Genomic DNA, 22,539 nt, shown 5'->3' with positions numbered 1-22,539 from the left:
TACAAACAGTATTTATACACCTCAGGCCTTTTGTGAATTAAGAAAAGTGTGTTCTTCGTTCTATTTTTCATCTCAAACTGATACCTTCATTTTACAAACATGTAAAGACTGTTAAGACGCTTGATTAATATCATTGATTCTGAATGTGGTCGCTTTTCATAGGATTAACCCTTTAACAATTTTGAAAGAGAATGGCGATACAATAGAGCTGCTTTTCCCAAAATGGTATTATTAATGTTGTTGCTGCATCTTCAAGTAAAAAGAGAATCCATTGGGTCACAGATTGAGCATGTTTCTTAACATTGAGTTAAGTTTGAAAATTTCAAATCTTTTATGTATGTTTCCGATGCAGATCTGCCCATCGACTCAGAATGACCTCACTGTTCATACATTTAAAAAAAATGCATAAAGGTTAAGGTGCTAGGCACAAAAGTGGATTTTTATGAAAAGTTATGCCAGAGAGTGAGAGCGAAAATGAATACCCTACACCACTAACCTTATGAATATTACTATCTTTGGCCTATAATTTAAGACAACAAGGAGACAAAGTGTGTTAGAGCAAGAGAGAGGTTCCACCGAGACTTGAACTCGGATCGCTGGATTCAAAGTCCAAAGTGCTAACCATTACACCATGGAACCCTTGTTGAGCAGAGCTTCATAAGGGCAATGAGAATATAGGGCACAGTCAAGATTTTTACTGACCTATAGTAACCGTTTACTGATATTATATCGAAGCAGCACTGTTGCTGTTGGATGCTGTGCAATCGCAAAGTATTGGCTTCATGTCTCATTTGGATTAAATTCTTCCTCTGGAGTCTAATGATATAGGAATATTACATATTTTCTCTGATGTGCTCTGTTTTTCCAGAATGAAGTGCATCATGCTACTGAATATGTGGGTTCCATGGAGTAATGGTTAGCACTCTGGACTCTGAATCCAGCGATCCGAGTTCAAGTATCGGTGGGACCTTGGGGCTGCTTCTCTTTTAGAGTTGCCTTTCATTTGCAGATAGATATAACAGCAATAGCTTTGCTTTACAGCCCACTTTGATGGCAGTCTTCTTTGACCAAAGAATATTAATAGTTTCTGGGTCTGGGGATGACTCTCTTTTGCCACAAAGAAACTGCCCACTCTCATATCTCCAAAGCTCCAAGGTATAATGGCTATTAAACTGGCTTTTGATCTCAGCGATTTGCATTGAAAGCCCAGGAGGCCTCTAAAATCAGTTGAATTGTTTCCTGATAATTTAGAGTTTATTTCTTCTTTCGAGAAAGGTGTGATCCAAATAAAGTAAGTACATTTAAACAAGGGCACTTGATCAGTAAATGCACTACTTTCTAGAACTCATAACTCTTGTAAGTTATAAAAAGTTTGCTCTCCATACAGTTTGTCAACTCAAAGAATTACATTTTTTACACATTTAATAAGACCATCAAATTGCTTGAAACATAGGAATGATTGTGAAAGTGAATATGATTCACCAAAATAATTGTATAACATTTTTTAATGTTAATAAAATAGGGCTTTTTCCAATCTTTTCACATCAATGTTGTTTCTGCATGTTCCAGTGAGCAGAGAATCTACTGCACATAGTGTGTACATTTTTCTTTTCATAGAGTTAAGGTTGGACATTATTCATCTGTGGAAAATGTTTCTGAGAGATATCTGGGTGCCCACTCTGATTGACCTTAGGGATTGTACATTAACGATATGTAGTTGCATCACTGTATTGGTATCAGGCATCAAAGTGCATTTAAATGTAATGTCGTGCAGAGAGAGAGAGAGTGTGAAAACGGCTACCTGAGTCGACTGAACTTCTGAATATTAACTCTGTTGAATTGTAATTTGAGAAATTAGAAAATGGAGTGTAAGAGCAAGATTACGGTTCCACCGAGACTTGAACTCGGATCGTTGGATTCAAAGTCCAAAGTGCTAACCATTACACCATGGAACCCCTGCAAGATGCACCTGAGAGCGTTGAATCAGAAATGGCAATATAGAGCACATTTACAATTTGTACAGATTCATAGTCCCAATTGACTGATATCATACAAACACAGCGATGTTGTCGATTGACGTTGTGCTATAGCAATCTCTGTGCTTTATAGAGCATGTAGATCAAATTCTTCCTCTTGAGGCATATGATTAAGCAATATTAAATATTGTTTCTGACTGCCTCTGTTTTGGCATAATGAAGTTCAGCATTTGCGGAAGTATTTAGGTTCCATGGTCTAATGGTTAGTAGGCTGGACTCTGAATTTAGTAATCTGACATGTTATAGCTATATTTTGTTTTCCTTTGGGTGTATTGTCATTTTATGCACATAGATTTCCTAGCAGTGGCTGTGATGAATAGTTCAATTTGATAGCAGCTTCCTTTTGAGAATTTGAAAAAAAAAGAATTAAATAGTCTCTCTGGATGACTCTGCTTTGATTTCTATGTGCACATCCCTTTTGCGTTTCAGAGGGATTGACCAACATACACAACAGTGCTTGGAAGACCTCTTCCTCCCTCATGGCATGTAAAGCTAACCTCTCTCCTACCTTGTGTTTTTTTACTTTTTAACTTCCCCTTCCGAGTCATGATCATGTAACTGAATTTACATTTTTAGATTTTAACTGCAGTAGTTGCTTGTTTTTCATTTTTATTTTTTGTGTACGCATACATCCCTTTTTGTGGGGAGGGGGGAGTGATGTCTGTTTACTTATATTAGCTAATATAGGTCATTTTATGTCCGCTTACAATATGTGTCAGGATTTTTTATGTCGTTTCCAATCAATGTCTAATATCAAGTGGTTTGCAGCAGTCAAATAAAAGGCACGTAACACCCCCAAAACACCTACATAAGTTAGAAATACTCCGGAAGAGTACTCAGTTTATGAAAAGGCGGTGAATCCCAAATAGAACTGTAAATGTAAGCTAGCAAGCAGACCGTGCACCCCTGTTTGGAACTATGACCTGTGTGTTGCCCTCTATTAACAGAACAATGTAACTGCAGCCCATGTCACATAAAATAGAAAGTAGAGATTATGCAAATTAACTCCCAGAAGAGCCTGGTGTCACCCCAAAAGGTGTCATGCTTTTCACACCAAGAAACATCCACACATAGATCCCTGCGAACCTCAAAAACGTACAGGAAACCCTGTCCAGCGCTTTGCTCCCAGAGGAGATAAGGTTGAAAAACCACCCTATGTTAAAAGTGTCCATAATCCATGCCAGCTGCCCTGTCTATAGAACCTGGCCGTTCGTGGACGTTCGGGGCCTAGGGGCATGAGTGGAAGGGTTTAACCTGCCTGGGTTCTTGGGCATGGTTTCATCATGCCTCAGTTTACAATGGCACTCTGCCACTTTGTCAGGCTTTAAAGAAGCCTGACTCCTGCAGAGCAAAAGATCTGATTATTTCCTTACATGTTTTGTACGTAAGAATGCGGATGGTGCTCTGAGCCTCCTATGGTGGTTATTAAGCATGGTATACATACCATAGCATGTAACTGTGCCTACAAATGGAACATTTTGTTCATTTATTAGGGAGTTGTGAAAATGGCAAAATCAAATTGCCATTATTGACACAGACCAGCTGCCGCTGTCCGGACATTTCGTCGAAAGACATTTGGTCGACGTAATTTGGTCGAAAGCCAAATGGTCGATTTTTTTATTTATTTATATATATATTTTTTAGGTTGTAGTTTAGGGAAAAAAAGGGGTTTTTAGAAAAAAAGGGGGTTGGCGGGGACCCCCCCAACCCCCACCCCCCAAAAAAAAAATGTGAAAATAAAAAACAAAAGCAATTCGACCATTTGGTTTTCGACCAAATGGTTTCGACCAATTGTCCTGTCGACAAATTTTTTTCGACGAAATGTCTGGCAACCCAGCTGCCGACTGTTGCTATTGACAGGAGTTCCAGGTGTATAAACTGAGTAGATCACCAGTTCAATTACCTGTGAACGCATTTTGAAGCTCATTCACAACCAGTTATGCCCGTTCTCTCCATTTTGGCTTTCTGGCTGGCCGAGGGGCCCTTCAGTAATGTTCTTTGCTAACCATTACACCATGGGCCCCTTGCTGGTGCAACCTGACAGAGTTGTAACAGAAATGAGAATCGAGATCTCATGCATCATTTTAACAAACTCATATTCCTAGCCCACGGATATTATGCAAATGTGGAACTGTTTAGTTGGTTGTTGCGCAATAGCAAACTCTTTGCTTTACAGCTCATTTGGATAGGATTCTTCCTCTGGAGGCATAAGATAAAAGAATATTGCATACATTCTCTAAAAGGCGCTTTTTTTGCTGCAATGACGTTCATCATGTCACTAAGTATGTAGGTTCCATGGTGTAATGGTTAGCACTCTGGACTCTGAATCCAGCGATCCGAGTTCAAATCTCGGTGGGACCTTGGGAATTACTGTGTTTGTTTTCCTCTCAGTGTCTTGTTTTAATAGCAATGACGCTGCTGTGTCGCCCACTTTCATAGCATTATTCCCTGGGTGCATTTGAAAAAAGAAAGATTTTCCATGGATGACGCTCTTTAGCCACAATGAAACCCACCACTTTCTGTGGTGTGAAAGACCCATGGTGTAATGGTAGCACCCTGGAGGTTGAATCCAATAATTTGCATTCAAATCTCTGTAAGAGTTTACCATCAGTCGAACCTTTCCCTTATCGTTTATTGTGGATGTCTTCTTTGAAGAAAGGTATGATCCAACTAAAGTAAGTACATTCACGAATGGGCCCTTGGTCGGTACAAACAGTATTTATACACCTCAGGCCTTTTGTGAATTAAGAAAAGTGTGTTCTTCGTTCTATTTTTCATCTCAAACTGATACCTTCATTTTACAAACATGTAAAGACTGTTAAGACGCTTGATTAATATCATTGATTCTGAATGTGGTCGCTTTTCATAGGATTAACCCTTTAACAATTTTGAAAGAGAATGGCGATACAATAGAGCTGCTTTTCCCAAAATGGTATTATTAATGTTGTTGCTGCATCTTCAAGTAAAAAGAGAATCCATTGGGTCACAGATTGAGCATGTTTCTTAACATTGAGTTAAGTTTGAAAATTTCAAATCTTTTATGTATGTTTCCGATGCAGATCTGCCCATCGACTCAGAATGACCTCACTGTTCATACATTTAAAAAAAATGCATAAAGGTTAAGGTGCTAGGCACAAAAGTGGATTTTTATGAAAAGTTATGCCAGAGAGTGAGAGCGAAAATGAATACCCTACACCACTAACCTTATGAATATTACTATCTTTGGCCTATAATTTAAGACAACAAGGAGACAAAGTGTGTTAGAGCAAGAGAGAGGTTCCACCGAGACTTGAACTCGGATCGCTGGATTCAAAGTCCAAAGTGCTAACCATTACACCATGGAACCCTTGTTGAGCAGAGCTTCATAAGGGCAATGAGAATATAGGGCACAGTCAAGATTTTTACTGACCTATAGTAACCGTTTACTGATATTATATCGAAGCAGCACTGTTGCTGTTGGATGCTGTGCAATCGCAAAGTATTGGCTTCATGTCTCATTTGGATTAAATTCTTCCTCTGGAGTCTAATGATATAGGAATATTACATATTTTCTCTGATGTGCTCTGTTTTTCCAGAATGAAGTGCATCATGCTACTGAATATGTGGGTTCCATGGAGTAATGGTTAGCACTCTGGACTCTGAATCCAGCGATCCGAGTTCAAGTCTCGGTGGGACCTTGGGGCTGCTTCTCTTTTAGAGTTGCCTTTCATTTGCAGATAGATATAACAGCAATAGCTTTGCTTTACAGCCCACTTTGATGGCAGTCTTCTTTGACCAAAGAATATTAATAGTTTCTGGGTCTGGGGATGACTCTCTTTTGCCACAAAGAAACTGCCCACTCTCATATCTCCAAAGCTCCAAGGTATAATGGCTATTAAACTGGCTTTTGATCTCAGCGATTTGCATTGAAAGCCCAGGAGGCCTCTAAAATCAGTTGAATTGTTTCCTGATAATTTAGAGTTTATTTCTTCTTTCGAGAAAGGTGTGATCCAAATAAAGTAAGTACATTTAAACAAGGGCACTTGATCAGTAAATGCACTACTTTCTAGAACTCATAACTCTTGTAAGTTATAAAAAGTTTGCTCTCCATACAGTTTGTCAACTCAAAGAATTACATTTTTTACACATTTAATAAGACCATCAAATTGCTTGAAACATAGGAATGATTGTGAAAGTGAATATGATTCACCAAAATAATTGTATAACATTTTTTAATGTTAATAAAATAGGGCTTTTTCCAATCTTTTCACATCAATGTTGTTTCTGCATGTTCCAGTGAGCAGAGAATCTACTGCACATAGTGTGTACATTTTTCTTTTCATAGAGTTAAGGTTGGACATTATTCATCTGTGGAAAATGTTTCTGAGAGATATCTGGGTGCCCACTCTGATTGACCTTAGGGATTGTACATTAACGATATGTAGTTGCATCACTGTATTGGTATCAGGCACCAAAGTGCATTTAAATGTAATGTCGTGCAGAGAGAGAGAGAGTGTGAAAACGGCTACCTGAGTCGACTGAACTTCTGAATATCAACTCTGTTGAATTGTAATTGGAGAAATTAGAAAATGGAGTGTAAGAGCAAGATAACGGTTCCACCGAGACTTGAACTCGGATCGTTGGATTCAAAGTCCAAAGTGCTAACCATTACACCATGGAACCCCTGCAAGATGCACCTGAGAGCGTTGAATCAGAAATGGCAATATAGAGCACATTTACAATTTGTACAGATTCATAGTCCCAATTGACTGATATCATACAAACACAGCGATGTTGTCGATTGACGTTGTGCTATAGCAATCTCTGTGCTTTATAGAGCATGTAGATCAAATTCTTCCTCTTGAGGCATATGATTAAGCAATATTAAATATTGTTTCTGACTGCCTCTGTTTTGGCATAATGAAGTTCAGCATTTGCGGAAGTATTTAGGTTCCATGGTCTAATGGTTAGTAGGCTGGACTCTGAATTTAGTAATCTGACATGTTATAGCTATATTTTGTTTTCCTTTGGGTGTATTGTCATTTTATGCACATAGATTTCCTAGCAGTGGCTGTGATGAATAGTTCAATTTGATAGCAGCTTCCTTTTGAGAATTTGAAAAAAAAGAATTAAATAGTCTCTCTGGATGACTCTGCTTTGATTTCTATGTGCACATCCCTTTTGCGTTTCAGAGGGATTGACCAACATACACAACAGTGCTTGGAAGACCTCTTCCTCCCTCATGGCATGTAAAGCTAACCTCTCTCCTACCTTGTGTTTTTTTACTTTTTAACTTCCCCTTCCGAGTCATGATCATGTAACTGAATTTACATTTTTAGATTTTAACTGCAGTAGTTGCTTGTTTTTCATTTTTATTTTTTGTGTACGCATACATCCCTTTTTGTGGGGAGGGGGGAGTGATGTCTGTTTACTTATATTAGCTAATATAGGTCATTTTATGTCCGCTTACAATATGTGTCAGGATTTTTTATGTCGTTTCCAATCAATGTCTAATATCAAGTGGTTTGCAGCAGTCAAAAAAAAGGCACGTAACACCCCCAAAACACCTACATAAGTTAGAAATACTCCGGAAGAGTACTCAGTTTATGAAAAGGCGGTGAATCCCAAATAGAACTGTAAATGTAAGCTAGCAAGCAGACCGTGCACCCCTGTTTGGAACTATGACCTGTGTGTTGCCCTCTATTAACAGAACAATGTAACTGCAGCCCATGTCACATAAAATAGAAAGTAGAGATTATGCAAATTAACTCCCAGAAGAGCCTGGTGTCACCCCAAAAGGTGTCATGCTTTTCACACCAAGAAACATCCACACATAGATCCCTGCGAACCTCAAAAACGTACAGGAAACCCTGTCCAGCGCTTTGCTCCCAGAGGAGATAAGGTTGAAAAACCACCCTATGTTAAAAGTGTCCATAATCCATGCCAGCTGCCCTGTCTATAGAACCTGGCCGTTCGTGGCCGATCGGGGCCTAGGGGCATGAGTGGAAGGGTTTAACCTGCCTGGGTTCTTGGGCATGGTTTCATCATGCCTCAGTTTACAATGGCACTCTGCCACTTTGTCAGGCTTTAAAGAAGCCTGACTCCTGCAGAGCAAAAGATCTGATTATTTCCTTACATGTTTTGTACGTAAGAATGCGGATGGTGCTCTGAGCCTCCTATGGTGGTTATTAAGCATGGTATACATACCATAGCATGTAACTGTGCCTACAAATGGAACATTTTGTTCATTTATTAGGGAGTTGTGAAAATGGCAAAATCAAATTGCCATTATTGACACAGACCAGCTGCCGCTGTCCGGACATTTCGTCGAAAGACATTTGGTCGACGTAATTTGGTCGAAAGCCAAATGGTCGATTTTTTTATTTATTTATATATATATTTTTTAGGTTGTAGTTTAGGGAAAAAAAGGGGTTTTTAGAAAAAAAGGGGGTTGGCGGGGACCCCCCCAACCCCCACCCCCCAAAAAAAAAATGTGAAAATAAAAAACAAAAGCAATTCGACCATTTGGTTTTCGACCAAATGGTTTCGACCAATTGTCCTGTCGACAAATTTTTTTCGACGAAATGTCTGGCAACCCAGCTGCCGACTGTTGCTATTGACAGGAGTTCCAGGTGTATAAACTGAGTAGATCACCAGTTCAATTACCTGTGAACGCATTTTGAAGCTCATTCACAACCAGTTCATGCCCGTTCTCTCCATTTTGGCTTTCTGGCTGGCCGAGGGGCCCTTCAGTAATGTTCTTTGCTAACCATTACACCATGGGCCCCTTGCTGGTGCAACCTGACAGAGTTGTAACAGAAATGAGAATCGAGATCTCATGCATCATTTTAACAAACTCATATTCCTAGCCCACGGATATTATGCAAATGTGGAACTGTTTAGTTGGTTGTTGCACAATAGCAAACTCTTTGCTTTACAGCTCATTTGGATAGGATTCTTCCTCTGGAGGCATAAGATAAAAGAATATTGCATACATTCTCTAAAAGGCGCTTTTTTTGCTGCAATGACGTTCATCATGTCACTAAGTATGTAGGTTCCATGGTGTAATGGTTAGCACTCTGGACTCTGAATCCAGCGATCCGAGTTCAAATCTCGGTGGGACCTTGGGAATTACTGTGTTTGTTTTCCTCTCACTGTCTTGTTTTAATACCAATGACGCTGCTGTGTCGCCCACTTTCATAGCATTATTCCCTGGGTGCATTTGAAAAAAGAAAGATTTTCCATGGATGACGCTCTTTAGCCACAATGAAACCCACCACTTTCTGTGGTGTGAAAGACCCATGGTGTAATGGTAGCACCCTGGAGGTTGAATCCAATAATTTGCATTCAAATCTCTGTAAGAGTTTACCATCAGTCGAACCTTTCCCTTATCGTTTATTGTGGATGTCTTCTTTGAAGAAAGGTATGATCCAACTAAAGTAAGTACATTCACGAATGGGCCCTTGGTCGGTACAAACAGTATTTATACACCTCAGGCCTTTTGTGAATTAAGAAAAGTGTGTTCTTCGTTCTATTTTTCATCTCAAACTGATACCTTCATTTTACAAACATGTAAAGACTGTTAAGACGCTTGATTAATATCATTGATTCTGAATGTGGTCGCTTTTCATAGGATTAACCCTTTAACAATTTTGAAAGAGAATGGCGATACAATAGAGCTGCTTTTCCCAAAATGGTATTATTAATGTTGTTGCTGCATCTTCAAGTAAAAAGAGAATCCATTGGGTCACAGATTGAGCATGTTTCTTAACATTGAGTTAAGTTTGAAAATTTCAAATCTTTTATGTATGTTTCCGATGCAGATCTGCCCATCGACTCAGAATGACCTCACTGTTCATACATTTAAAAAAAATGCATAAAGGTTAAGGTGCTAGGCACAGAAGTGGATTTTTATGAAAAGTTATGCCAGAGAGTGAGAGCGAAAATGAATACCCTACACCACTAACCTTATGAATATTACTATCTTTGGCCTATAATTTAAGACAACAAGGAGACAAAGTGTGTTAGAGCAAGAGAGAGGTTCCACCGAGACTTGAACTCGGATCGCTGGATTCAAAGTCCAAAGTGCTAACCATTACACCATGGAACCCTTGTTGAGCAGAGCTTCATAAGGGCAATGAGAATATAGGGCACAGTCAAGATTTTTACTGACCTATAGTAACCGTTTACTGATATTATATCGAAGCAGCACTGTTGCTGTTGGATGCTGTGCAATCGCAAAGTATTGGCTTCATGTCTCATTTGGATTAAATTCTTCCTCTGGAGTCTAATGATATAGGAATATTACATATTTTCTCTGATGTGCTCTGTTTTTCCAGAATGAAGTGCATCATGCTACTGAATATGTGGGTTCCATGGAGTAATGGTTAGCACTCTGGACTCTGAATCCAGCGATCCGAGTTCAAGTATCGGTGGGACCTTGGGGCTGCTTCTCTTTTAGAGTTGCCTTTCATTTGCAGATAGATATAACAGCAATAGCTTTGCTTTACAGCCCACTTTGATGGCAGTCTTCTTTGACCAAAGAATATTAATAGTTTCTGGGTCTGGGGATGACTCTCTTTTGCCACAAAGAAACTGCCCACTCTCATATCTCCAAAGCTCCAAGGTATAATGGCTATTAAACTGGCTTTTGATCTCAGCGATTTGCATTGAAAGCCCAGGAGGCCTCTAAAATCAGTTGAATTGTTTCCTGATAATTTAGAGTTTATTTCTTCTTTCGAGAAAGGTGTGATCCAAATAAAGTAAGTACATTTAAACAAGGGCACTTGATCAGTAAATGCACTACTTTCTAGAACTCATAACTCTTGTAAGTTATAAAAAGTTTGCTCTCCATACAGTTTGTCAACTCAAAGAATTACATTTTTTACACATTTAATAAGACCATCAAATTGCTTGAAACATAGGAATGATTGTGAAAGTGAATATGATTCACCAAAATAATTGTATAACATTTTTTAATGTTAATAAAATAGGGCTTTTTCCAATCTTTTCACATCAATGTTGTTTCTGCATGTTCCAGTGAGCAGAGAATCTACTGCACATAGTGTGTACATTTTTCTTTTCATAGAGTTAAGGTTGGACATTATTCATCTGTGGAAAATGTTTCTGAGAGATATCTGGGTGCCCACTCTGATTGACCTTAGGGATTGTACATTAACGATATGTAGTTGCATCACTGTATTGGTATCAGGCACCAAAGTGCATTTAAATGTAATGTCGTGCAGAGAGAGAGAGAGTGTGAAAACGGCTACCTGAGTCGACTGAACTTCTGAATATTAACTCTGTTGAATTGTAATTTGAGAAATTAGAAAATGGAGTGTAAGAGCAAGATTACGGTTCCACCGAGACTTGAACTCGGATCGTTGGATTCAAAGTCCAAAGTGCTAACCATTACACCATGGAACCCCTGCAAGATGCACCTGAGAGCGTTGAATCAGAAATGGCAATATAGAGCACATTTACAATTTGTACAGATTCATAGTCCCAATTGACTGATATCATACAAACACAGCGATGTTGTCGATTGACGTTGTGCTATAGCAATCTCTGTGCTTTATAGAGCATGTAGATCAAATTCTTCCTCTTGAGGCATATGATTAAGCAATATTAAATATTGTTTCTGACTGCCTCTGTTTTGGCATAATGAAGTTCAGCATTTGCGGAAGTATTTAGGTTCCATGGTCTAATGGTTAGTAGGCTGGACTCTGAATTTAGTAATCTGACATGTTATAGCTATATTTTGTTTTCCTTTGGGTGTATTGTCATTTTATGCACATAGATTTCCTAGCAGTGGCTGTGATGAATAGTTCAATTTGATAGCAGCTTCCTTTTGAGAATTTGAAAAAAAAAGAATTAAATAGTCTCTCTGGATGACTCTGCTTTGATTTCTATGTGCACATCCCTTTTGCGTTTCAGAGGGATTGACCAACATACACAACAGTGCTTGGAAGACCTCTTCCTCCCTCATGGCATGTAAAGCTAACCTCTCTCCTACCTTGTGTTTTTTTACTTTTTAACTTCCCCTTCCGAGTCATGATCATGTAACTGAATTTACATTTTTAGATTTTAACTGCAGTAGTTGCTTGTTTTTCATTTTTATTTTTTGTGTACGCATACATCCCTTTTTGTGGGGAGGGGGGAGTGATGTCTGTTTACTTATATTAGCTAATATAGGTCATTTTATGTCCGCTTACAATATGTGTCAGGATTTTTTATGTCGTTTCCAATCAATGTCTAATATCAAGTGGTTTGCAGCAGTCAAATAAAAGGCACGTAACACCCCCAAAACACCTACATAAGTTAGAAATACTCCGGAAGAGTACTCAGTTTATGAAAAGGCGGTGAATCCCAAATAGAACTGTAAATGTAAGCTAGCAAGCAGACCGTGCACCCCTGTTTGGAACTATGACCTGTGTGTTGCCCTCTATTAACAGAACAATGTAACTGCAGCCCATGTCACATAAAATAGAAAGTAGAGATTATGCAAATTAACTCCCAGAAGAGCCTGGTGTCACCCCAAAAGGTGTCATGCTTTTCACACCAAGAAACATCCACACATAGATCCCTGCGAACCTCAAAAACGTACAGGAAACCCTGTCCAGCGCTTTGCTCCCAGAGGAGATAAGGTTGAAAAACCACCCTATGTTAAAAGTGTCCATAATCCATGCCAGCTGCCCTGTCTATAGAACCTGGCCGTTCGTGGACGTTCGGGGCCTAGGGGCATGAGTGGAAGGGTTTAACCTGCCTGGGTTCTTGGGCATGGTTTCATCATGCCTCAGTTTACAATGGCACTCTGCCACTTTGTCAGGCTTTAAAGAAGCCTGACTCCTGCAGAGCAAAAGATCTGATTATTTCCTTACATGTTTTGTACGTAAGAATGCGAATGGTGCTCTGAGCCTCCTATGGTGGTTATTAAGCATGGTATACATACCATAGCATGTAACTGTGCCTACAAATGGAACATTTTGTTCATTTATTAGGGAGTTGTGAAAATGGCAAAATCAAATTGCCATTATTGACACAGACCAGCTGCCGCTGTCCGGACATTTCGTCGAAAGACATTTGGTCGACGTAATTTGGTCGAAAGCCAAATGGTCGATTTTTTTATTTATTTATATATATATTTTTTAGGTTGTAGTTTAGGGAAAAAAAGGGGTTTTTAGAAAAAAAGGGGGTTGGCGGGGACCCCCCCAACCCCCACCCCCCAAAAAAAAAATGTGAAAATAAAAAACAAAAGCAATTCGACCATTTGGTTTTCGACCAAATGGTTTCGACCAATTGTCCTGTCGACAAATTTTTTTCGACGAAATGTCTGGCAACCCAGCTGCCGACTGTTGCTATTGACAGGAGTTCCAGGTGTATAAACTGAGTAGATCACCAGTTCAATTACCTGTGAACGCATTTTGAAGCTCATTCACAACCAGTTATGCCCGTTCTCTCCATTTTGGCTTTCTGGCTGGCCGAGGGGCCCTTCAGTAATGTTCTTTGCTAACCATTACACCATGGGCCCCTTGCTGGTGCAACCTGACAGAGTTGTAACAGAAATGAGAATCGAGATCTCATGCATCATTTTAACAAACTCATATTCCTAGCCCACGGATATTATGCAAATGTGGAACTGTTTAGTTGGTTGTTGCGCAATAGCAAACTCTTTGCTTTACAGCTCATTTGGATAGGATTCTTCCTCTGGAGGCATAAGATAAAAGAATATTGCATACATTCTCTAAAAGGCGCTTTTTTTGCTGCAATGACGTTCATCATGTCACTAAGTATGTAGGTTCCATGGTGTAATGGTTAGCACTCTGGACTCTGAATCCAGCGATCCGAGTTCAAATCTCGGTGGGACCTTGGGAATTACTGTGTTTGTTTTCCTCTCAGTGTCTTGTTTTAATAGCAATGACGCTGCTGTGTCGCCCACTTTCATAGCATTATTCCCTGGGTGCATTTGAAAAAAGAAAGATTTTGCATGGATGACGCTCTTTAGCCACAATGAAACCCACCACTTTCTGTGGTGTGAAAGACCCATGGTGTAATGGTAGCACCCTGGAGGTTGAATCCAATAATTTGCATTCAAATCTCTGTAAGAGTTTACCATCAGTCGAACCTTTCCCTTATCGTTTATTGTGAATGTCTTCTTTGAAGAAAGGTATGATCCAACTAAAGTAAGTACATTCACGAATGGGCCCTTGGTCGGTACAAACAGTATTTATACACCTCAGGCCTTTTGTGAATTAAGAAAAGTGTGTTCTTCGTTCTATTTTTCATCTCAAACTGATACCTTCATTTTACAAACATGTAAAGACTGTTAAGACGCTTGATTAATATCATTGATTCTGAATGTGGTCGCTTTTCATAGGATTAACCCTTTAACAATTTTGAAAGAGAATGGCGATACAATAGAGCTGCTTTTCCCAAAATGGTATTATTAATGTTGTTGCTGCATCTTCAAGTAAAAAGAGAATCCATTGGGTCACAGATTGAGCATGTTTCTTAACATTGAGTTAAGTTTGAAAATTTCAAATCTTTTATGTATGTTTCCGATGCAGATCTGCCCATCGACTCAGAATGACCTCACTGTTCATACATTTAAAAAAAATGCATAAAGGTTAAGGTGCTAGGCACAAAAGTGGATTTTTATGAAAAGTTATGCCAGAGAGTGAGAGCGAAAATGAATACCCTACACCACTAACCTTATGAATATTACTATCTTTGGCCTATAATTTAAGACAACAAGGAGACAAAGTGTGTTAGAGCAAGAGAGAGGTTCCACCGAGACTTGAACTCGGATCGCTGGATTCAAAGTCCAAAGTGCTAACCATTACACCATGGAACCCTTGTTGAGCAGGGCTTCATAAGGGCAATGAGAATATAGGGCACAGTCAAGATTTTTACTGACCTATAGTAACCGTTTACTGATATTATATCGAAGCAGCACTGTTGCTGTTGGATGCTGTGCAATCGCAAAGTATTGGCTTCATGTCTCATTTGGATTAAATTCTTCCTCTGGAGTCTAATGATATAGGAATATTACATATTTTCTCTGATGTGCTCTGTTTTTCCAGAATGAAGTGCATCATGCTACTGAATATGTGGGTTCCATGGAGTAATGGTTAGCACTCTGGACTCTGAATCCAGCGATCCGAGTTCAAGTCTCGGTGGGACCTTGGGGCTGCTTCTCTTTTAGAGTTGCCTTTCATTTGCAGATAGATATAACAGCAATAGCTTTGCTTTACAGCCCACTTTGATGGCAGTCTTCTTTGACCAAAGAATATTAATAGTTTCTGGGTCTGGGGATGACTCTCTTTTGCCACAAAGAAACTGCCCACTCTCATATCTCCAAAGCTCCAAGGTATAATGGCTATTAAACTGGCTTTTGATCTCAGCGATTTGCATTGAAAGCCCAGGAGGCCTCTAAAATCAGTTGAATTGTTTCCTGATAATTTAGAGTTTATTTCTTCTTTCGAGAAAGGTGTGATCCAAATAAAGTAAGTACATTTAAACAAGGGCACTTGATCAGTAAATGCACTACTTTCTAGAACTCATAACTCTTGTAAGTTATAAAAAGTTTGCTCTCCATACAGTTTGTCAACTCAAAGAATTACATTTTTTACACATTTAATAAGACCATCAAATTGCTTGAAACATAGGAATGATTGTGAAAGTGAATATGATTCACCAAAATAATTGTATAACATTTTTTAATGTTAATAAAATAGGGCTTTTTCCAATCTTTTCACATCAATGTTGTTTCTGCATGTTCCAGTGAGCAGAGAATCTACTGCACATAGTGTGTACATTTTTCTTTTCATAGAGTTAAGGTTGGACATTATTCATCTGTGGAAAATGTTTCTGAGAGATATCTGGGTGCCCACTCTGATTGACCTTAGGGATTGTACATTAACGATATGTAGTTGCATCACTGTATTGGTATCAGGCACCAAAGTGCATTTAAATGTAATGTCGTGCAGAGAGAGAGAGAGTGTGAAAACGGCTACCTGAGTCGACTGAACTTCTGAATATTAACTCTGTTGAATTGTAATTTGAGAAATTAGAAAATGGAGTGTAAGAGCAAGATTACGGTTCCACCGAGACTTGAACTTGGATCGTTGGATTCAAAGTCCAAAGTGCTAACCATTACACCATGGAACCCCTGCAAGATGCACCTGAGAGCGTTGAATCAGAAATGGCAATATAGAGCACATTTACAATTTGTACAGATTCATAGTCCCAATTGACTGATATCATACAAACACAGCGATGTTGTCGATTGACGTTGTGCTATAGCAATCTCTGTGCTTTATAGAGCATGTAGATCAAATTCTTCCTCTTGAGGCATATGATTAAGCAATATTAAATATTGTTTCTGACTGCCTCTGTTTTGGCATAATGAAGTTCAGCATTTGCGGAAGTATTTAGGTTCCATGGTCTAATGGTTAGTAGGCTGGACTCTGAATTTAGTAATCTGACATGTTATAGCTATATTTTGTTTTCCTTTGGGTGTATTGTCATTTTATGCACATAGATTTCCTAGCAGTGGCTGTGATGAATAGTTCAATTTGATAGCAGCTTCCTTTTGAGAATTTGAAAAAAAAAGAATTAAATAGTCTCTCTGGATGACTCTGCTTTGATTTCTATGTGCACATCCCTTTTGCGTTTCAGAGGGATTGACCAACATACACAACAGTGCTTGGAAGACCTCTTCCTCCCTCATGGCATGTAAAGCTAACCTCTCTCCTACCTTGTGTTTTTTTACTTTTTAACTTCCCCTTCCGAGTCATGATCATGTAACTGAATTTACATTTTTAGATTTTAACTGCAGTAGTTGCTTGTTTTTCATTTTTATTTTTTGTGTACGCATACATCCCTTTTTGTGGGGAGGGGGGAGTGATGTCTGTTTACTTATATTAGCTAATATAGGTCATTTTATGTCCGCTTACAATATGTGTCAGGATTTTTTATGTCGTTTCCAATCAATGTCTAATATCAAGTGGTTTGCAGCAGTCAAAAAAAAGGCACGTAACACCCCCAAAACACCTACATAAGTTAGAAATACTCCGGAAGAGTACTCAGTTTATGAAAAGGCGGTGAATCCCAAATAGAACTGTAAATGTAAGCTAGCAAGCAGACCGTGCACCCCTGTTTGGAACTATGACCTGTGTGTTGCCCTCTATTAACAGAACAATGTAACTGCAGCCCATGTCACATAAAATAGAAAGTAGAGATTATGCAAATTAACTCCCAGAAGAGCCTGGTGTCACCCCAAAAGGTGTCATGCTTTTCACACCAAGAAACATCCACACATAGATCCCTGCGAACCTCAAAAACGTACAGGAAACCCTGTCCAGCGCTTTGCTCCCAGAGGAGATAAGGTTGAAAAACCACCCTATGTTAAAAGTGTCCATAATCCATGCCAGCTGCCCTGTCTATAGAACCTGGCCGTTCGTGGACGTTCGGGGCCTAGGGGCATGAGTGGAAGGGTTTAACCTGCCTGGGTTCTTGGGCATGGTTTCATCATGCCTCAGTTTACAATGGCACTCTGCCACTTTGTCAGGCTTTAAAGAAGCCTGACTCCTGCAGAGCAAAAGATCTGATTATTTCCTTACATGTTTTGTACGTAAGAATGCGGATGGTGCTCTGAGCCTCCTATGGTGGTTATTAAGCATGGTATACATACCATAGCATGTAACTGTGCCTACAAATGGAACATTTTGTTCATTTATTAGGGAGTTGTGAAAATGGCAAAATCAAATTGCCATTATTGACACAGACCAGCTGCCGCTGTCCGGACATTTCGTCGAAAGACATTTGGTCGACGTAATTTGGTCGAAAGCCAAATGGTCGATTTTTTTATTTATTTATATATATATTTTTTAGGTTGTAGTTTAGGGAAAAAAAGGGGTTTTTAGAAAAAAAGGGGGTTGGCGGGGACCCCCCCAACCCCCAACCCCAAAAAAAAAATGTGAAAATAAAAAACAAAAGCAATTCGACCATTTGGTTTTCGACCAAATGGTTTCGACCAATTGTCCTGTCGACAAATTTTTTTCGACGAAATGTCTGGCAACCCAGCTGCCGACTGTTGCTATTGACAGGAGTTCCAGGTGTATAAACTGAGTAGATCACCAGTTCAATTACCTGTGAACGCATTTTGAAGCTCATTCACAACCAGTTCATGCCCGTTCTCTCCATTTTGGCTTTCTGGCTGGCCGAGGGGCCCTTCAGTAATGTTCTTTGCTAACCATTACACCATGGGCCCCTTGCTGGTGCAACCTGACAGAGTTGTAACAGAAATGAGAATCGAGATCTCATGCATCATTTTAACAAACTCATATTCCTAGCCCACGGATATTATGCAAATGTGGAACTGTTTAGTTGGTTGTTGCGCAATAGCAAACTCTTTGCTTTACAGCTCATTTGGATAGGATTCTTCCTCTGGAGGCATAAGATAAAAGAATATTGCATACATTCTCTAAAAGGCGCTTTTTTTGCTGCAATGACGTTCATCATGTCACTAAGTATGTAGGTTCCATGGTGTAATGGTTAGCACTCTGGACTCTGAATCCAGCGATCCGAGTTCAAATCTCGGTGGGACCTTGGGAATTACTGTGTTTGTTTTCCTCTCAGTGTCTTGTTTTAATAGCAATGACGCTGCTGTGTCGCCCACTTTCATAGCATTATTCCCTGGGTGCATTTGAAAAAAGAAAGATTTTCCATGGATGACGCTCTTTAGCCACAATGAAACCCACCACTTTCTGTGGTGTGAAAGACCCATGGTGTAATGGTAGCACCCTGGAGGTTGAATCCAATAATTTGCATTCAAATCTCTGTAAGAGTTTACCATCAGTCGAACCTTTCCCTTATCGTTTATTGTGGATGTCTTCTTTGAAGAAAGGTATGATCCAACTAAAGTAAGTACATTCACGAATGGGCCCTTGGTCGGTACAAACAGTATTTATACACCTCAGGCCTTTTGTGAATTAAGAAAAGTGTGTTCTTCGTTCTATTTTTCATCTCAAACTGATACCTTCATTTTACAAACATGTAAAGACTGTTAAGACGCTTGATTAATATCATTGATTCTGAATGTGGTCGCTTTTCATAGGATTAACCCTTTAACAATTTTGAAAGAGAATGGCGATACAATAGAGCTGCTTTTCCCAAAATGGTATTATTAATGTTGTTGCTGCATCTTCAAGTAAAAAGAGAATCCATTGGGTCACAGATTGAGCATGTTTCTTAACATTGAGTTAAGTTTGAAAATTTCAAATCTTTTATGTATGTTTCCGATGCAGATCTGCCCATCGACTCAGAATGACCTCACTGTTCATACATTTAAAAAAAATGCATAAAGGTTAAGGTGCTAGGCACAAAAGTGGATTTTTATGAAAAGTTATGCCAGAGAGTGAGAGCGAAAATGAACACCCTACACCACTAACCTTATGAATATTACTATCTTTGGCCTATAATTTAAGACAACAAGGAGACAAAGTGTGTTAGAGCAAGAGAGAGGTTCCACCGAGACTTGAACTCGGATCGCTGGATTCAAAGTCCAAAGTGCTAACCATTACACCATGGAACCCTTGTTGAGCAGAGCTTCATAAGGGCAATGAGAATATAGGGCACAGTCAAGATTTTTACTGACCTATAGTAACCGTTTACTGATATTATATCGAAGCAGCACTGTTGCTGTTGGATGCTGTGCAATCGCAAAGTATTGGCTTCATGTCTCATTTGGATTAAATTCTTCCTCTGGAGTCTAATGATATAGGAATATTACATATTTTCTCTGATGTGCTCTGTTTTTCCAGAATGAAGTGCATCATGCTACTGAATATGTGGGTTCCATGGAGTAATGGTTAGCACTCTGGACTCTGAATCCAGCGATCCGAGTTCAAGTCTCGGTGGGACCTTGGGGCTGCTTCTCTTTTAGAGTTGCCTTTCATTTGCAGATAGATATAACAGCAATAGCTTTGCTTTACAGCCGACTTTGATGGCAGTCTTCTTTGACCAAAGAATATTAATAGTTTCTGGGTCTGGGGATGACTCTCTTTTGCCACAAAGAAACTGCCCACTCTCATATCTCCAAAGCTCCAAGGTATAATGGCTATTAAACTGGCTTTTGATCTCAGCGATTTGCATTGAAAGCCCAGGAGGCCTCTAAAATCAGTTGAATTGTTTCCTGATAATTTAGAGTTTATTTCTTCTTTCGAGAAAGGTGTGATCCAAATAAAGTAAGTACATTTAAACAAGGGCACTTGATCAGTAAATGCACTACTTTCTAGAACTCATAACTCTTGTAAGTTATAAAAAGTTTGCTCTCCATACAGTTTGTCAACTCAAAGAATTACATTTTTTACACATTTAATAAGACCATCAAATTGCTTGAAACATAGGAATGATTGTGAAAGTGAATATGATTCACCAAAATAATTGTATAACATTTTTTAATGTTAATAAAATAGGGCTTTTTCCAATCTTTTCACATCAATGTTGTTTCTGCATGTTCCAGTGAGCAGAGAATCTACTGCACATAGTGTGTACATTTTTCTTTTCATAGAGTTAAGGTTGGACATTATTCATCTGTGGAAAATGTTTCTGAGAGATATCTGGGTGCCCACTCTGATTGACCTTAGGGATTGTACATTAACGATATGTAGTTGCATCACTGTATTGGTATCAGGCACCAAAGTGCATTTAAATGTAATGTCGTGCAGAGAGAGAGAGAGTGTGAAAACGGCTACCTGAGTGGACTGAACTTCTGAATATTAACTCTGTTGAATTGTATTTTGAGAAATTAGAAAATGGAGTGTAAGAGCAAGATTACGGTTCCACCGAGACTTGAACTCGGATCGTTGGATTCAAAGTCCAAAGTGCTAACCATTACACCATGGAACCCCTGCAAGATGCACCTGAGAGCGTTGAATCAGAAATGGCAATATAGAGCACATTTACAATTTGTACAGATTCATAGTCCCAATTGACTGATATCATACAAACACAGCGATGTTGTCGATTGACGTTGTGCTATAGCAATCTCTGTGCTTTATAGAGCATGTAGATCAAATTCTTCCTCTTGAGGCATATGATTAAGCAATATTAAATATTGTTTCTGACTGCCTCTGTTTTGGCATAATGAAGTTCAGCATTTGCGGAAGTATTTAGGTTCCATGGTCTAATGGTTAGTAGGCTGGACTCTGAATTTAGTAATCTGACATGTTATAGCTATATTTTGTTTTCCTTTGGGTGTATTGTCATTTTATGCACATAGATTTCCTAGCAGTGGCTGTGATGAATAGTTCAATTTGATAGCAGCTTCCTTTTGAGAATTTGAAAAAAAAAGAATTAAATAGTCTTTCTGGATGACTCTGCTTTGATTTCTATGTGCACATCCCTTTTGCGTTTCAGAGGGATTGACCAACATACACAACAGTGCTTGGAAGACCTCTTCCTCCCTCATGGCATGTAAAGCTAACCTCTCTCCTACCTTGTGTTTTTTTACTTTTTAACTTCCCCTTCCGAGTCATGATCATGTAACTGAATTTACATTTTTAGATTTTAACTGCAGTAGTTGCTTGTTTTTCATTTTTATTTTTTGTGTACGCATACATCCCTTTTTGTGGGGAGGGGGGAGTGATGTCTGTTTACTTATATTAGCTAATATAGGTCATTTTATGTCCGCTTACAATATGTGTCAGGATTTTTTATGTCGTTTCCAATCAATGTCTAATATCAAGTGGTTTGCAGCAGTCAAAAAAAAGGCACGTAACACCCCCAAAACACCTACATAAGTTAGAAATACTCCGGAAGAGTACTCAGTTTATGAAAAGGCGGTGAATCCCAAATAGAACTGTAAATGTAAGCTAGCAAGCAGACCGTGCACCCCTGTTTGGAACTATGACCTGTGTGTTGCCCTCTATTAACAGAACAATGTAACTGCAGCCCATGTCACATAAAATAGAAAGTAGAGATTATGCAAATTAACTCCCAGAAGAGCCTGGTGTCACCCCAAAAGGTGTCATGCTTTTCACACCAAGAAACATCCACACATAGATCCCTGCGAACCTCAAAAACGTACAGGAAACCCTGTCCAGCGCTTTGCTCCCAGAGGAGATAAGGTTGAAAAACCACCCTATGTTAAAAGTGTCCATAATCCATGCCAGCTGCCCTGTCTATAGAACCTGGCCGTTCGTGGACGTTCGGGGCCTAGGGGCATGAGTGGAAGGGTTTAACCTGCCTGGGTTCTTGGGCATGGTTTCATCATGCCTCAGTTTACAATGGCACTCTGCCACTTTGTCAGGCTTTAAAGAAGCCTGACTCCTGCAGAGCAAAAGATCTGATTATTTCCTTACATGTTTTGTACGTAAGAATGCGGATGGTGCTCTGAGCCTCCTATGGTGGTTATTAAGCATGGTATACATACCATAGCATGTAACTGTGCCTACAAATGGAACATTTTGTTCATTTATTAGGGAGTTGTGAAAATGGCAAAATCAAATTGCCATTATTG

At 39.2% G+C, this 22,539-nt stretch overlaps 17 non-coding genes across 17 annotated transcripts; 7 read left to right on the top strand and 10 right to left on the bottom strand.

Moving 5' to 3' along the window:
- Positions 1-567: 567 nt before the first annotated feature.
- TRNAQ-UUG (transfer RNA glutamine (anticodon UUG)) lies at positions 568-639 on the bottom strand. Its single transcript has one exon. It is a non-coding gene; the product is annotated as a tRNA-Gln (tRNA).
- A 1,244-nt stretch (positions 640-1,883) lies between these two features.
- TRNAQ-UUG (transfer RNA glutamine (anticodon UUG)) lies at positions 1,884-1,955 on the bottom strand. The gene has a single exon. It is a non-coding gene; the product is annotated as a tRNA-Gln (tRNA).
- Positions 1,956-4,325: 2,370 nt separating this feature from the next.
- Positions 4,326-4,397, top strand: TRNAQ-CUG (transfer RNA glutamine (anticodon CUG)). Its single transcript has one exon. It is a non-coding gene; the product is annotated as a tRNA-Gln (tRNA).
- Positions 4,398-5,310: 913 nt separating this feature from the next.
- On the bottom strand, positions 5,311-5,382 carry TRNAQ-UUG (transfer RNA glutamine (anticodon UUG)). The gene has a single exon. It is a non-coding gene; the product is annotated as a tRNA-Gln (tRNA).
- Positions 5,383-5,641: 259 nt separating this feature from the next.
- Positions 5,642-5,713, top strand: TRNAQ-CUG (transfer RNA glutamine (anticodon CUG)). Its single transcript has one exon. It is a non-coding gene; the product is annotated as a tRNA-Gln (tRNA).
- Positions 5,714-6,626: 913 nt separating this feature from the next.
- On the bottom strand, positions 6,627-6,698 carry TRNAQ-UUG (transfer RNA glutamine (anticodon UUG)). Its single transcript has one exon. It is a non-coding gene; the product is annotated as a tRNA-Gln (tRNA).
- A 2,370-nt stretch (positions 6,699-9,068) lies between these two features.
- On the top strand, positions 9,069-9,140 carry TRNAQ-CUG (transfer RNA glutamine (anticodon CUG)). The gene has a single exon. It is a non-coding gene; the product is annotated as a tRNA-Gln (tRNA).
- A 913-nt stretch (positions 9,141-10,053) lies between these two features.
- Positions 10,054-10,125, bottom strand: TRNAQ-UUG (transfer RNA glutamine (anticodon UUG)). The gene has a single exon. It is a non-coding gene; the product is annotated as a tRNA-Gln (tRNA).
- Positions 10,126-11,369: 1,244 nt separating this feature from the next.
- On the bottom strand, positions 11,370-11,441 carry TRNAQ-UUG (transfer RNA glutamine (anticodon UUG)). Its single transcript has one exon. It is a non-coding gene; the product is annotated as a tRNA-Gln (tRNA).
- Positions 11,442-13,811: 2,370 nt separating this feature from the next.
- TRNAQ-CUG (transfer RNA glutamine (anticodon CUG)) lies at positions 13,812-13,883 on the top strand. Its single transcript has one exon. It is a non-coding gene; the product is annotated as a tRNA-Gln (tRNA).
- A 913-nt stretch (positions 13,884-14,796) lies between these two features.
- On the bottom strand, positions 14,797-14,868 carry TRNAQ-UUG (transfer RNA glutamine (anticodon UUG)). Its single transcript has one exon. It is a non-coding gene; the product is annotated as a tRNA-Gln (tRNA).
- Positions 14,869-15,127: 259 nt separating this feature from the next.
- On the top strand, positions 15,128-15,199 carry TRNAQ-CUG (transfer RNA glutamine (anticodon CUG)). The gene has a single exon. It is a non-coding gene; the product is annotated as a tRNA-Gln (tRNA).
- A 913-nt stretch (positions 15,200-16,112) lies between these two features.
- Positions 16,113-16,184, bottom strand: TRNAQ-UUG (transfer RNA glutamine (anticodon UUG)). The gene has a single exon. It is a non-coding gene; the product is annotated as a tRNA-Gln (tRNA).
- A 2,370-nt stretch (positions 16,185-18,554) lies between these two features.
- TRNAQ-CUG (transfer RNA glutamine (anticodon CUG)) lies at positions 18,555-18,626 on the top strand. Its single transcript has one exon. It is a non-coding gene; the product is annotated as a tRNA-Gln (tRNA).
- Positions 18,627-19,539: 913 nt separating this feature from the next.
- On the bottom strand, positions 19,540-19,611 carry TRNAQ-UUG (transfer RNA glutamine (anticodon UUG)). Its single transcript has one exon. It is a non-coding gene; the product is annotated as a tRNA-Gln (tRNA).
- A 259-nt stretch (positions 19,612-19,870) lies between these two features.
- Positions 19,871-19,942, top strand: TRNAQ-CUG (transfer RNA glutamine (anticodon CUG)). Its single transcript has one exon. It is a non-coding gene; the product is annotated as a tRNA-Gln (tRNA).
- Positions 19,943-20,855: 913 nt separating this feature from the next.
- On the bottom strand, positions 20,856-20,927 carry TRNAQ-UUG (transfer RNA glutamine (anticodon UUG)). Its single transcript has one exon. It is a non-coding gene; the product is annotated as a tRNA-Gln (tRNA).
- Positions 20,928-22,539: the final 1,612 nt, after the last annotated feature.

This window comes from Ambystoma mexicanum, chromosome 5p, assembly GCF_040938575.1.
Source record: "Ambystoma mexicanum isolate Mex_15411 chromosome 5p, UKY_AmexF1_1, whole genome shotgun sequence".
NCBI lineage: Eukaryota > Metazoa > Chordata > Amphibia > Caudata > Ambystomatidae > Ambystoma > Ambystoma mexicanum.
The sequence above is the reverse complement of the archived record's forward strand: the minus strand, read 5'-3'. Positions and strand labels throughout refer to the sequence as shown.